At 44.9% G+C, this 12,990-nt stretch overlaps 1 protein-coding gene, 1 long non-coding RNA gene and 1 pseudogene across 5 annotated transcripts in view; 1 reads left to right on the plus strand and 2 right to left on the minus strand.

Annotated features, from left to right (window-relative positions):
* Positions 1 to 12,990, plus strand: part of LOC147011949 (fibulin-5-like) — a 93,108-nt gene that overhangs the window by 46,443 nt on the left and 33,675 nt on the right. The gene's annotated exons all lie outside the window — the stretch shown is intronic.
* Positions 1 to 12,990, minus strand: part of LOC147011950 (uncharacterized) — a 28,740-nt gene that overhangs the window by 2,896 nt on the left and 12,854 nt on the right. The gene's annotated exons all lie outside the window — the stretch shown is intronic.
* LOC147011951 (uncharacterized) lies at positions 5,356 to 7,474 on the minus strand (annotated as a pseudogene).

Here is a 12,990-nt window from a genome sequence, read left to right on the forward strand (position 1 = left end):
CCCTCTTCCAATCAGTTGGGATGATGCCTGTGTTCCAGGCAGAGCACAGAACTGCATGCAATGACATGAGTACAGCATTTCCACCAGCCTTGAGAAGTTCAGCATGGATGTCACAAATTCCAGGAGCTTCACCCGATTGCAACTGGTTCACCACAGTATATGTGTCCACAAACGAAGGTGGACCACAGTTGATTGGAGGGTCGGTAGTAACACCCCTGACATCCAACTCGACAGCTGGTAGATCAGCCTGGTACAGCCGCTCAAAGTTACCGGCCCAACAGGCCTTCACTTTGGACTCCTCTGTCAAGAGCCTACCACTCTCTGCTCTAACTGTAGTACACCGAGGGACAGGCTTGGATGAACGCAATGCGCGAATTCCCCTGTAAGCAGGACGAGAATCACTTGACCAGAGGTGATGCTCTTCCCCCTCACAGATTCCTTGCACATAGGCCTCCTTGTCCACCCTTAGTGCACGTACAGTTTTATGCTTCAGCTCCCTGAACAGCTCAGCTCTGCCATTCAGCCTGTCCCTGACACTTTCATCAATGGTATCTAGTGCCCCTTGAGAGACGAAATTCTTCCTCGCCCTGCGGTGAGTTCCAAGACATCCACCGGCAACATTAAGGACGGTAGTATTGAAGGCACTCCACAATAGTCCAGCGGAAATGTGAAAAAGCATGTTGTGGTGTCATTATGTTTTTTTTTTTTTGTTGTTTTTGTTTTTTTTTTGGTTGATTCATCATCTCTGAGCTATCCTGAATCAGACTCAGCCGGGTGCCAGACTCGCGCCCTTGAGGAATTCTTTTGAAGAGGTGAAAAACAAAATGGCCGCCACCGACTTTCGATAAATTCTGTTTTGGGCTTAATCTTCACTTCTAATGCACTTACACACACAGTTTAGGTGTCTACTACTATGTTTTCATGGTCAAGGAATCCGATAATGATAAAATTGAAGGTGTATATATAAGACCTGTCTCATATTTTCAAGATGGCCAACATTTTAATATGAAAAATGGCTATTTTGCAGTTCCACTGATCACTTTGAGTAAGAAATTGAATTTGATGAACCCTCAAATATTAATACTACATACAATAATGGTCAATGACAGCTGAAGTAACTTACTTGCAATGATCAATGAATTGATGATTATATTGGAATACGATTTGTACACAAATATATCCGGATACATGTGGATAGTTGACTATGACTTTGGGTTATGTCTTAAAGTAAGTATGTACATGTATATGATTTTGAAATTACCTTTTATTTTTAGGCAAACAAATATTAACTTTGTTCAGGATGCAATGTTACACATTATGTTCAATCTTCGTCATCATCGTCGTGATTCGCAGCTACTGCCCTTGTCTGTTCGTTACAACAGTCTGATCCAGAGTTACAACTGCAAAACATCGAACATGACATCTGTGCTGCCACACAACCACACCTCCCGGTGGGACATGGCCGGCTGGTGGAGCATCCACACTTGATCAGCTGCAGAATGGTGACTGGTGCAGCAGACACATCAGGTGGAAGTGTGGTTGGACACAATGTCGCACCGTCCTCACGTTCTTGCCATCCATACTTGATGGGATCCAAGTTCGGAGGGTCTGACTGAGTGGCCGATTTCCATATAATGACTTGATGATGAGCGCGATGTACATGTTGAACAAAGGCATCATGCAAAGGGGGCAACAACATCGATTTCGGAGCAGAGGTAACCTTGGAGTTGGCCATCTTAGACTTCCACAACTAATACCGGTGTGTGGACATATCACCTTCGACTTTGGAACCATAACAGGCAGCAATGAAGGTAATTGCCTCAGATATCATATTTTCCTCGTTTGCTTCCAGCTGACCTAGTAAGGTGGGATGATGTCTGCCCATTAGTACCTTCAGCGCTGTAGCCTTTCCAATGCCAAACAAATACGACACAGTATCGCATCCATTCAGAGCATGTACAGCAGGCAGATATTTGGCGATGATTTTGTGTTTCAGTGCTGTTTGGCGAATACTTACGCTCGCCCTCCCAGCACACGGACTCTCCATGCTTACATCCACAGTCATCTTTTCCTAGAGGTAGAAATGAATCAACAGGATGAAGACATCTGTATCATCGCAGACCACTTTGATGTGTGAGTCACCACTGACACCTGACACAATTCTAACGAAGTGATGGATGATGATGAGATCTGCTTCTTCATGGTGTGTTTTCAGATCCTGTCTCTGGAGAGTGGAATTGTTCCATACTTGTACTGGTGTAGGATCTTTTCCGGTGATCACCAGTTTGGTCTGGTTGTCTACAATGTGGGTCATCAGATACTGACAGATCAAATCGATCAGTTGTACTTTGTTGTAGGCTACATTTAGGACCACTTTTTGCGCTGGAAGTGTGTGTAAGTTGAGTTGATGTTTTCGACTTGAATCGTGACCTGCGCAACTGGATCTCGTCATTTGTTTCGTGCTGATTTTGATGTACCTGTCGTAAATCAGGTATACGTCACAACACTCCAGGTGGTATTTGATGGTTCCCATGAAGTTGATCACATTATCCTCAACTATTCCATTTGTGGGCCAATGTACAGTCCATAACATGGCTCTGCAACATTGATGATGACAGCATCTGGAACACCTTGGATTCGACTTGATTGCCCAACTTGGAGTTTTGTCTTCAGGATCGCTTTCGACTGAGCCCGCATCGCACCGCTCTCTTCAAACAAGGAGGCTGGGACAGGGAACGGTTCATAAGAGAGGACATCCTTGATATCAATATCCCTGTATTGTTGGAGACGTATGACTCGGGTGTAGATCAATTCGGTATCATATACTGGCCTTCCATCCAGCTTGATGCTCCTTTTGGTCGAAGTCATCAGGGTCACTTTCTTGGTTAGTGTCTTGTTGAAGCTTGTTGGCCATCCAGATTCAAATTGCACCATCTGTTGTCGTCCAATCTTTAGAGAATCATCAACGTTTACCTTGTCTGTCACATGAAGACCTGTGACGATGTCCAGGAGGCCAGGTGGGTGAGTGTCTGTTGCCAGGGGATCGATGTAACTTTGAAGAGCGTTGTGAATCTTCTGACGATCAGATGAGTCGCTTTGTAATCCTTCCTGGGGCCTCTTCTTTGTGAGTTGTGACGATCCTGTCGTTTTGCTTGATTTTCATCGCCACGAGATCACCACGTAGCTGGCTGCAGATATGCAAGCTGAGAGCCCATCTTGTGACAGCCGATGGCTTCAGAGTGAGTCCCGTGAGTCCACCAGACTCGTTGTCCTATCTCATAAATGTTGACTCTATAAACATATCGGACCATATGGCATTCTATATGCCTGGGTTGTGGCGCATAACGTATTTACCATTCATGAACTCTTTGAGAAGATCGTCTGGCAGATGCTCCATTGATCGAAGATAGTACAGACCGTACCTGGCATCTATCTATAATTCCAGCAATCTCTGTGTGTCTGTCTGTCTGTCTGTCTGTCTGTCTGTATGCGACCGCCGTTTCTAGATGACCGCCGGTCCGATCTGATTGAAACTTGCCAGGAATATTGCTGGAGACCCGCGGATGTGCGTTTTCAAGGTTTGATATTAATCAGATAAGCGGTTCCCGAGTTACGGCCATTTATCTGTCAACCAATGACAAGACACGGTGCTATGACATCACGAATGGCGTCACAATTAATGTTTATTTATTATTATTATTATTATTATTATTATTATTATTATTATTATTTTTGCACGATTGACGGTCCGATCTGATTGAAACTTGCCAGGAATATTGCTGGGGACCCGTGGATGTGCCTTTTCAAGGTTTGATATTAATCGGATAACCGGTTCCAAAGTTACGGCCATTTATCTGTCAACCAATGACAAGACACTGTGCTATGACATCACGAATGATGTTACAATTAATGTTTGTTTATTTATTTATTTATTTATTGCACGATTGATGGTCCGATCTGATTGAAACTTGCCAGGAATATTGCTGGGGACCCGCGAATGTGTCTTTTCAAGGTTTGATATTAATCGGATAAGCGGTTCCCAAGTTACGGCCATTTATCTGTCAACCAATGACAAGACACTGTGCTATGACATCATGAATGACGTCACAATTAATGTTTATTTATTTTTTTATTATTATTATTGTTATTTTTTGCACGATTGACGGTCCGATCTGATTGAAACTTGCCAGGAATATTGCTGGGGACCCGCGGATGTGCCTTTTCAAGGTTTGATATTAATCGGATAAGTGGTTCCCAAGTTACGGCCATTTATCTGTCAACCAATGACAAGACATTGTGCTATGACATCACGAATGACGTCACAATAAATGTTTATTTATTTTATTGTTATTATTATTATTATTATTTTTTACACGATTGACGGTCCGATCTGATTGAAAGTTGCCAGGAATATTGCTGGGGACCCGCGGATATGCCTTTTCAAGGTTTGATATTAATCGGATAAGCGGTTCCCAAGTTACGGCCATTTATCTGTCAACCAATGACAAGACACGGTGCTATGACATCACGAATGATGTCACAATTAATGTTAATTTATTATTTATTTATTTATTTATTTTGCACGATTGACGCCACAATTCTTCTTCTTCGTTTGGTATGACGTCACAATCGACGCTGGGGACCTGAGTATGTGCCTTTTCAAGGTTTGATATCGTTCTTCATCCGTTTCAGCTGTTTCCCAAGTGTTTCCCAAGGTTTGAAAGCTGTTTTTTCCCAAGGTTTAAATTAATTGTTCAAATTATTAATTAATCCCAAGGTTTGAATTTTCCCAAGGGTTAGCTGTTTCCCAAGGGTTTGAAAGCTGTTTTTTCCCAAGGTTTGAATTAATTGTTGTGCTTGGTAGACATTTTTCAATACATTTACAGAGAGAGGGGCGAGAGGGGGCGAGAGAGAGGGAGCGTCACAATTCAAGAGAGGGGGAGAGAAGAGGTGGCGAGAGAGGAGGGGGGTGAGAGTGGGGGCAAGAGAGAGAGAGCGAGAGAGGAGGGGCGAGACTAGGGGGGAGAGAGGGGGGCGAGAGAGAGGGGGGCGAGAGAGAGGGGGGGCATCACAATTCTTCTTCTTCTTCGTTTGATATGACGTCACAATTTACGCTGGGGACCTGAGTATGTTTCCCAGGTGTTTCCCAAGTTATGGCCATTTATGATACGGTTGGTCCGATCTAATTGAAAAAATGCCCCAATCCAGTCGTAAATCCAATTTACGAGAGTGAAGGAACGAAGCTGCACATACTGGCACGCACCTACGGGCACGCACCTACGAGCATGCACCTACAGGCCCGCACTAGTAATTCCAATGACTGGAAGCAAAGAAGTAGGGAATCATCTCTGCAACTGCCCATAAATGGAGAGGCCAGTCGGCTTCCCGCTCAGCTCTTAGAAAAACCATCATCAAGAGTACTGGCTTGATCAAGTTATCAATCCACAGCTTTGCTGATCTGCTCTGGCTTGGTTTGTCATTGAGGATGGACAGCAATTGCTTGTAATCATTGGTAGTTACAATCATTGACCTCGAAGTTCCTCAACCACCATGTGCAAGGCTCTCATGGTTTGCGGGAACTTCTTGCCCGTGAGCATATTTGGGACACCACCAAAAGTTGTTTGCATGATTTCAGTCAATCCTGTGTTGCTCATAAGAGTTCCCACAGCTCCGACGAAACTCATTAGGAAGTGTATTCCTCCTAATCGCGGCACAAAGTTTTTGAACAATTGTGGGTAGACCCATGTGACATTCACAGCAACTCGATACAGTTGTTGGTCATTTGTAAACACATTGATCTCTTGTCCACATTTGTTGGTGAGACGCTGGGCTTCTCGGATAGCAGACATAATTGTGTCCGGATCAGAAGGGGTCATGTCTATCAATGGGGTGTATATGGCAGGCTTGGCAGAATATCCCTGGTTTCGTGCAAGAAGAACGTTGAACCCATTATACTCAAGGGTGCAACCAGGATTGTCTATTACCTCTCGTAAGAATTGCTGGTCGATGTCGTATGCCCTTGAGAGTAACACTGCCTGAAATGCTAGCACTTTCAATGGTGGCACTATGCAGTTGCAACAGTTCTCTGGCATGTCAGGTTTTTTTGGTCCATTATACCGGTACACACTTATTGGTCGTACAATTTGTTCCTTTATCTCACCTTTAGAGATGTGTCTGATTACCGGAACTGTTGAGGGATGCTCCTCAATCTCTGGTTCAACATCCTCAGCCATTTGTGTTAAAAGGAGGGCAAGAGCATGGGTGGAACGAAGTCCATTCGGTGAAGACACATTTGCATCATAGTTGTCTGCTACCGCTTGAATTAAGCCACTATTGCTGTTAAACAATCCTCTCAGCTCTGCTTTGCTGGATGAAGCATGTGCGGCTGATGCCTTGAAGCGGAGTATTTCATCATATGATGCACAAATGCCAAAGGAGTGGCATTCATCTATCAGTTGTTTCTCTCTGAGCAGCACCCCAAGAGCGATCTGAAGACTTGTTGCTTTATTGGTGAGACAACTTGTAACAATGTTTCCAATGAGAAGGGCTTGGTTGCTATCAGCTTATTTTGGTGAAATTGCTGCCAAGAGGTTTGCCAGGGTTGGACTTACTGCTTCTGCTGCAATCTCATTTGAAATATGGGTTGAGTATGTATTTTCAGACTTCTTCAGCTTTTTGGCATCCTGAATGATGCACTTCACAATGTGCTTCACCTCTGAGGCCCTTTCGTCTGTGTCCTCCACTGCTCTCAGAATGTTTGTTGCATGTCCCTTGAAGACCAGTAGACTGAAATACCCATTTCCTGACAACTTTATGAGTTCTGATCCAAAATGTGTTGTTACACATTCCACAAGATGACACCGTGACATCTCATCACCACCAAAAGAATTGTACATGTCACGAATATCCACCAAATTCCAAAGATGACCCTTATCTTGTTCCATTGACTTGACAACCTACAAGAAGGCTGTGCCAGCATCGGCAGAGGTATTTTTTCCTTTTGGTGGCAGCTTCTATAGCTCTTGGTGACATGAAGGAATTATAGCAATCAAGATGATATTACGAATCAGAAAATCAGAGACTGCCCCTTGGACTTGAAGACGTACATCGTGAGCTTGGACGTCATCGCGCTGGTCACAAACCGTCAAAATACTTAGCCTAAATGGCATGCAATTCTTCCCTCGATCGGCTGTTCTACATTGTATCACTTTTCTCCATCACTGGGGATTTCGAGAATCAAGCTGTTCACATTGATTGCCACAGAAGATATAGTGCGTTTCGAAATCGAATTCACCTGAATGAGAACGTCGTGGTTTTTTTTTTTTTTGGTGGAGGAGCTTCATGCTTGTCTGAGTGTTCATGCCTCTTTATATGGTGTTCAGATGTATACGTGGATACGCAGCTTTTGTGACACAGAATGAACTGAGAATCAGTTAGTTTTTCATGAAGCAAATCACCTCTATGTATACTACTTCTGATGATTGTTTCTATTCTAGTTCTACCGGCAGTTAGCAGCTTCTTGGAAGCATTAGAGCAGTTAAAAAAGCAAGATGTACTCTCTTCGGAAGAAGCCATGGTCTACTTTTGTCACCATCACCTGAAAACGTACATAAAATTTGATTACTAATTTTCTAGGCAAACTCTACGACGCAATGAATGAAAAGGTGAGATGAGCAGAGAAAGTGCGGGAAAAGTACATGAACCTGGACCATTCAGCATAATAACATGAACATATTTTAACACACAGGGTCATCTATCATGATGACGAACACGGGAAATTAACTCAAAATCGGAGAGACAAACTCCGCGAGAAGTTCGTGAAAAGACAGCAAAATGGCGGCTCCAAGACTGCATGCCTGCAGCCCACCTCTCCTGATGACACCCAGGTTGCAGCACCTGCTCTCTGACTCCGGACGATAAGCGCTGATTGCAAATCGCGAGTGACACGGAAAAGGTGAAAAGTACAATCAGAGATTATTTACATGTATGACAACTTCACTCGGTCAGCTCACACCTGCGATCCCCCCCCCCCCCCGCCTACGCCCGCACACGTTAATATGGGTAAGGTAGAGCTGGAATCTTCATTTTATGATGACGAATGCTTCCACCAGCTGGATTGTGTTTTCCTTGTATTCATTGACACTGAAAACATAGTAGCAGAAATAATTATTATGCTTATATCGGGGTCTGTTATAAAATATTGGCAAAAAACTAGCTTTTAACGGTGATCGGTGGACGCCATCTTGAAAGTATGATACAGGTGTTTTCTGTACAATTTTAATTTTACCATTATCGGATTCCTTGACCATGAAAGCATAGTAGTAGACACCAAAATTGTGTTTGTAAGTGCATTAGAAGTGAAGATATAGCCCAAAACAGAATTTATCGAAAGTCGGTGGTGGCCATTTTGTTTTTTTTTAAATTCTAAAATTTAAATTCCTCAAGGGTGCGAGTCTGGCACCCGGCTGTTTCTGATTCAGGATAGCTCAGAGATGATGAATCAACCAAAAAACTTCATAATGACGCTAAAGCACGCTTTGCCCTGAAATGGCTGTTTGGCATTTAGACTACAACTCTTTGGGATCCCACAAAGCACCCAGACCCCCCAAATCTCCACTCCGCCTGTTCGCAAGCTCCTCAGCTACCCTCTCATCCTTGAGTTTGCCAACATCTTGCTAAGGCTGGGATGGTACTATTCTCCTGGATTGAAGCTGAATCTTCAGAGTGGCTGCAACAAGCCTGTGGTCAGTATTGAGGAACTGAGCACTCTGGAAGACCCTGCAATTCTGGATTATCCTCCAGCAACCATCAACGAGCACCTGGTCAGTCTCCTTTTCCACAGCACCAGCATTGGAATACCAAGTCTAGCGATGAGCCTGTGGGCGCTGAAACCAAGAACCAGCTACCTTAAGTCCATGACTTCTTGCAAAGTCAAGGAACTTTGTGCTGTTTTTGGTTCACAGTTCCAAACCCAAGGGGACCAACACATGTCTCATAACCATCCCTATCAGTTCCAGTAAATGCATTGAAATCCCCCAAGACTCGAAGAGTATCTCGCCTGGGGTACTGATCAACCACAGACTCGAGCGTGGCATAGAATGCGTCCTTCACGGTGAGATCACTCACCTCAGTCGGAGCATATACAGAGACCAGGGAAATGTCACCCAAGGAGTGACTAATCATTAGTCTCATAATACGCTCGTTGACCGGTGTTACCTCAATTATTATTGGAGTCAGATTATTTGACACAGCTACAGAAACTCCTTTGGCATGGCAACCATAAGAGTGACGAGACCAATAGTAGGTGTAATCACCCACCATGAACTCGCCACAATCCGGTCTCCGAACCTCAGACAGTGCTGCAATACTGATGTCCAAATGCTTGAGCTCAGATGATAACAGAGACAGGTGATCATCCTCTCTTAGGGATAGGACATTCCAGGCACCCACCCGAAGGGACCACCTCAGGTTATCACGCTCCAACAAAATGATAGCTACCTGGCAGCCAAACTGCCATAAGCAAGAAGATAAAGGCTGCTAATTTACAATAGTAAACACTCATGACTGTTTTCACAGATAATTTTAACCTAAAGTATGAATATCATTGGAATAACCCAAACTTTTGCATAGTCACTTCCGGTTGTTCACACGTGGCTGTGCAAGCTCCTTGGCCAGATTAAGATAAGTGTTTTTTGTGTGTTGTTTGGAGTATTTTGTTCTCAAGATTTGTCAGGGGTTGTGAGTTTTGTATTCATAAAGGTTATAGTTGTGTTCGTAACAATTTTAGCGGGTATTCGTGTGAGTTTATTGAAAGAAGCAGGGAGAGGCCTCGTGTTAAGTTTAGAATTTGTCAGTTGGGGCCTTGGGACTATGGTGGTGAAAAAGGGTGTAAATAGAGATGGAAGGAGAAAGGAAGAGAACATAAAATGTGAAAGATGCTCAATGTGGGCCACATCAAGAATAGGGGAAGCAGAGATTATTCACTTTTGGAAGACGTGTGAGGAAATAGCCCACTTGAGGATAGTTATTACGAGGTTGAAGGAACAGATAGATAATTTTCAGCAAGTAGCAGAATGTGAGAAATTTGGAGACAACATTTGGTTATGGTTGTGGAGTGAGGTTGCTGAGGATATTGTCAGGGTGCAGTAGGAGCAGGAAGGGGTGATTGTGCAGCAGGAGTAAGGAGTTGTGAGAGTGTACACCATGGTGATGGCACAGCAGGAGCAGACAGTGGTGTGGGTGCAGCGGGAGCAGACAGTGGTGTGGGTGCAGCGGGAGCAGACAGTGGTGTGGGTGCAGCGGGAGCAGACAGTGGTGTGGGTGCAGCGGGAGCAGGCAGTGGTGTGGGTGCAGCGGGAGCAGGCAGTGGTGTGGGTGCAGCGGGAGCAGGCAGTGGTGTGTGTGCAGCGGGAGCAGGCAGTGGTGTGGGTGCAGCGGGAGCAGACAGTGGTGTGGATGCAACGGGAGCAGTCAGTGGTGTGGATGCAACGGGAGCAGACAGTGGTGTGGGTGCAGCGGGAGCAGACAGTGGTGTGGGTGCAGTGAGTGCAGGCAGTGGTGAGGGTGCAGTGAGTGCAGGCAGAGTTGAGGGTGCAGATAATGAAGGTAGTGGTGAGGTTGCCATGAGTCTGTCCCATCCTGTGGGTTTACATATTTATATACATATTTATCTTTACTGTATATTACATAAAATAAAATATATATATATATATATATATATATATATATATATATTTATCTTGAAATATATATATATATATATATATATATATATATATATATATATATATATATATATACATATTTATCTTTTCTTTTCTTTTTTTTTTTGTATACCTTGGTCGAGGCTCGTATGAGAGCTAACACACAACTCACAGCAAGGAGGCATGAGACAAGAGGGGCGGGAGTGAAAGGGACAAAACAGTGGGGAACAGACACATTAGGTGAACTGTGGAAGGGAGAGGGATGGGGATGGGACGGGGAACATGGCGAAGAGAAGATGGACATTACAGGGACTTTCAGGAAGGAAAGCAGGAGAAATGAAGGAAGTGGGCTTAGGTGGATTATCGGGGGTAGAAAAGATCGAGGATTTGGATGGGGGAAGATAAGAGGTGGTGGTGAACAGCTGTTTTGAAAGCCTGGAGGGAAGAATGGGAAAGAATAGAGTGAGGAAGTTTATTCCAAAGGCGGGAAAAAAGAGGAATGAAAGAGTGAAGATGGGCAGTGATTCGTGATTTTGGTAGTTTTACCAGAAGGGGGTTGTTGGCGGATCTTGAGCGCCCTGTGGAAATGTGGTGGGGACAAATCGCAGAGAGAGCAGGGGGGGCAAGGCTGGAGAGGAGTCGGTAGAAGACAGAAAGACCACCGACCAACCTGCGGTGATTGAGTGAGAGGCCCAAAGACTCAGCTTCATTGCGGGAGATGCCGATGATCTTAAATGCCCTGGTTTCGACAGCGTGAAGCCGAGAAAGGTGGGAGGCAGGAGCACCAGCCCAGAGGGGAGAGCAGTACTCCATCAGGCTTTGGACAAAAGCTTTGTAAGTGGTCAGGAGCTCAAGAGGGCCGAGGAAGGACTTTGCACGACGGAGGATTCCCAGTCGGTGACTGGCTTTTGAGGCGAGGTTGGAAGTGTGACTTTCCCAGGAAAGGTCATGGCAGATAGTGAGACCCAGAAGCTTGAAAGAAAAGACTTCTTCCAGAGGATTGTTGAGAAAGTGGATGGGGGGGTTTTGTAAACGGTCCTTTCGAAGAGACATAGTGAGAGTGTGAGATTTGTCTGGATTGAAAGACATGTTCCACGTGTTGGACCAGTTTGTGATTTTATCCAGATCTGCATTGAGCGAAGAAGCTGCTGCTTGCCGGTCTGAGGGATGACAGATGGTAAGGCAGAGGGTGGAGTCGTCGGCAAAGAAAAATAGAGGATTTTCCAGAGAGTCCGAGAGATCATTGATGAAAACCAGAAAAAGAATAGGGCCCAGAGCGCTACCTTGAGGAACTCCTGCCTGCACAGGAAGAGGGGATGAAAGAACTCCATTTAGGGCCACACGTTGACTGCGACAGGAGAGGAAGTCTGCGAGCCATGAGTGGAGATGGCCTTGAATACCATGGGAAGAGAGTTTGGTGAGTAGGGCAGGGTGCCAGACTGTGTCAAAAGCACGTGATATGTCCAGGGATACGGCTCGGATTTCCTGTCTGGCATTGAGGACTTCCATCCATTGATGGGAGAGCAGAAGCAGCATATCCAGGGTAGAGTGACCTGGTCTGAAACCAAATTGATGATTGGAAATCAAGCCATTGGAGAAGAGGACGGATTTCATGTCTGAAGCGATGATGGATTCCATCACCTTGCTGATGATTGGGAGAAGGCTGGCTGATTGGTCTGTAGTTACAGGGATCTGTTTTTGCACCTTTTTTATGCAGGGCAGTGATGTTAGCAGATTTCCAAGCAGATGGCAGATGACCTTGGGCAAATGAGAGGGTGAATAGAACAGAGAGAGGGTGAGCAAGAGCAGAAGAGCAGGCTTTGAGGACACGTGGGCTGATGCCGTCTGGACCGGTTGCAGAATCTGACTCGAGGTTTGAAAGCAAGCTCTCCACCTTGTCAGGAGAAAAGGATACAGAGTCCAGGGACAGTTGGGTGCGACTGGGTAAAGTGGGTAGAGATAGTGATGTTTAGGACACAAGATTTAGCTGCAAACACTGAGTTTAGACATTCAGCTTTATCACGTGTGGAATCAGCAGTGCGGCCATTTGAGGTAAGGGAGGGGATGGAGGGGGAACATACACCAGAAACAGATTTGATTAAACGCCACCAGGATTTTGAGGAGGGAGAGAGGTTTGAGAGTTCAGACTTGAGATGAGAAAGATGTTGTTTTCTGGCTCTAATGAGGGTAGATACACACTTGTTCCGAGCTTTGTGGAAAGAACTGAGATTGCCCTCAGTTGGGTTTGCTTTCCATGAGGCAAAGGCAAGTTGTTTCAGGACAACTG

This window comes from Eptatretus burgeri, chromosome 15, assembly GCF_056783735.1.
Source record: "Eptatretus burgeri isolate ZD-2024b chromosome 15, Ebu_testis_v1, whole genome shotgun sequence".
NCBI classification, from domain to species: Eukaryota; Metazoa; Chordata; class Myxini; order Myxiniformes; family Myxinidae; genus Eptatretus; species Eptatretus burgeri.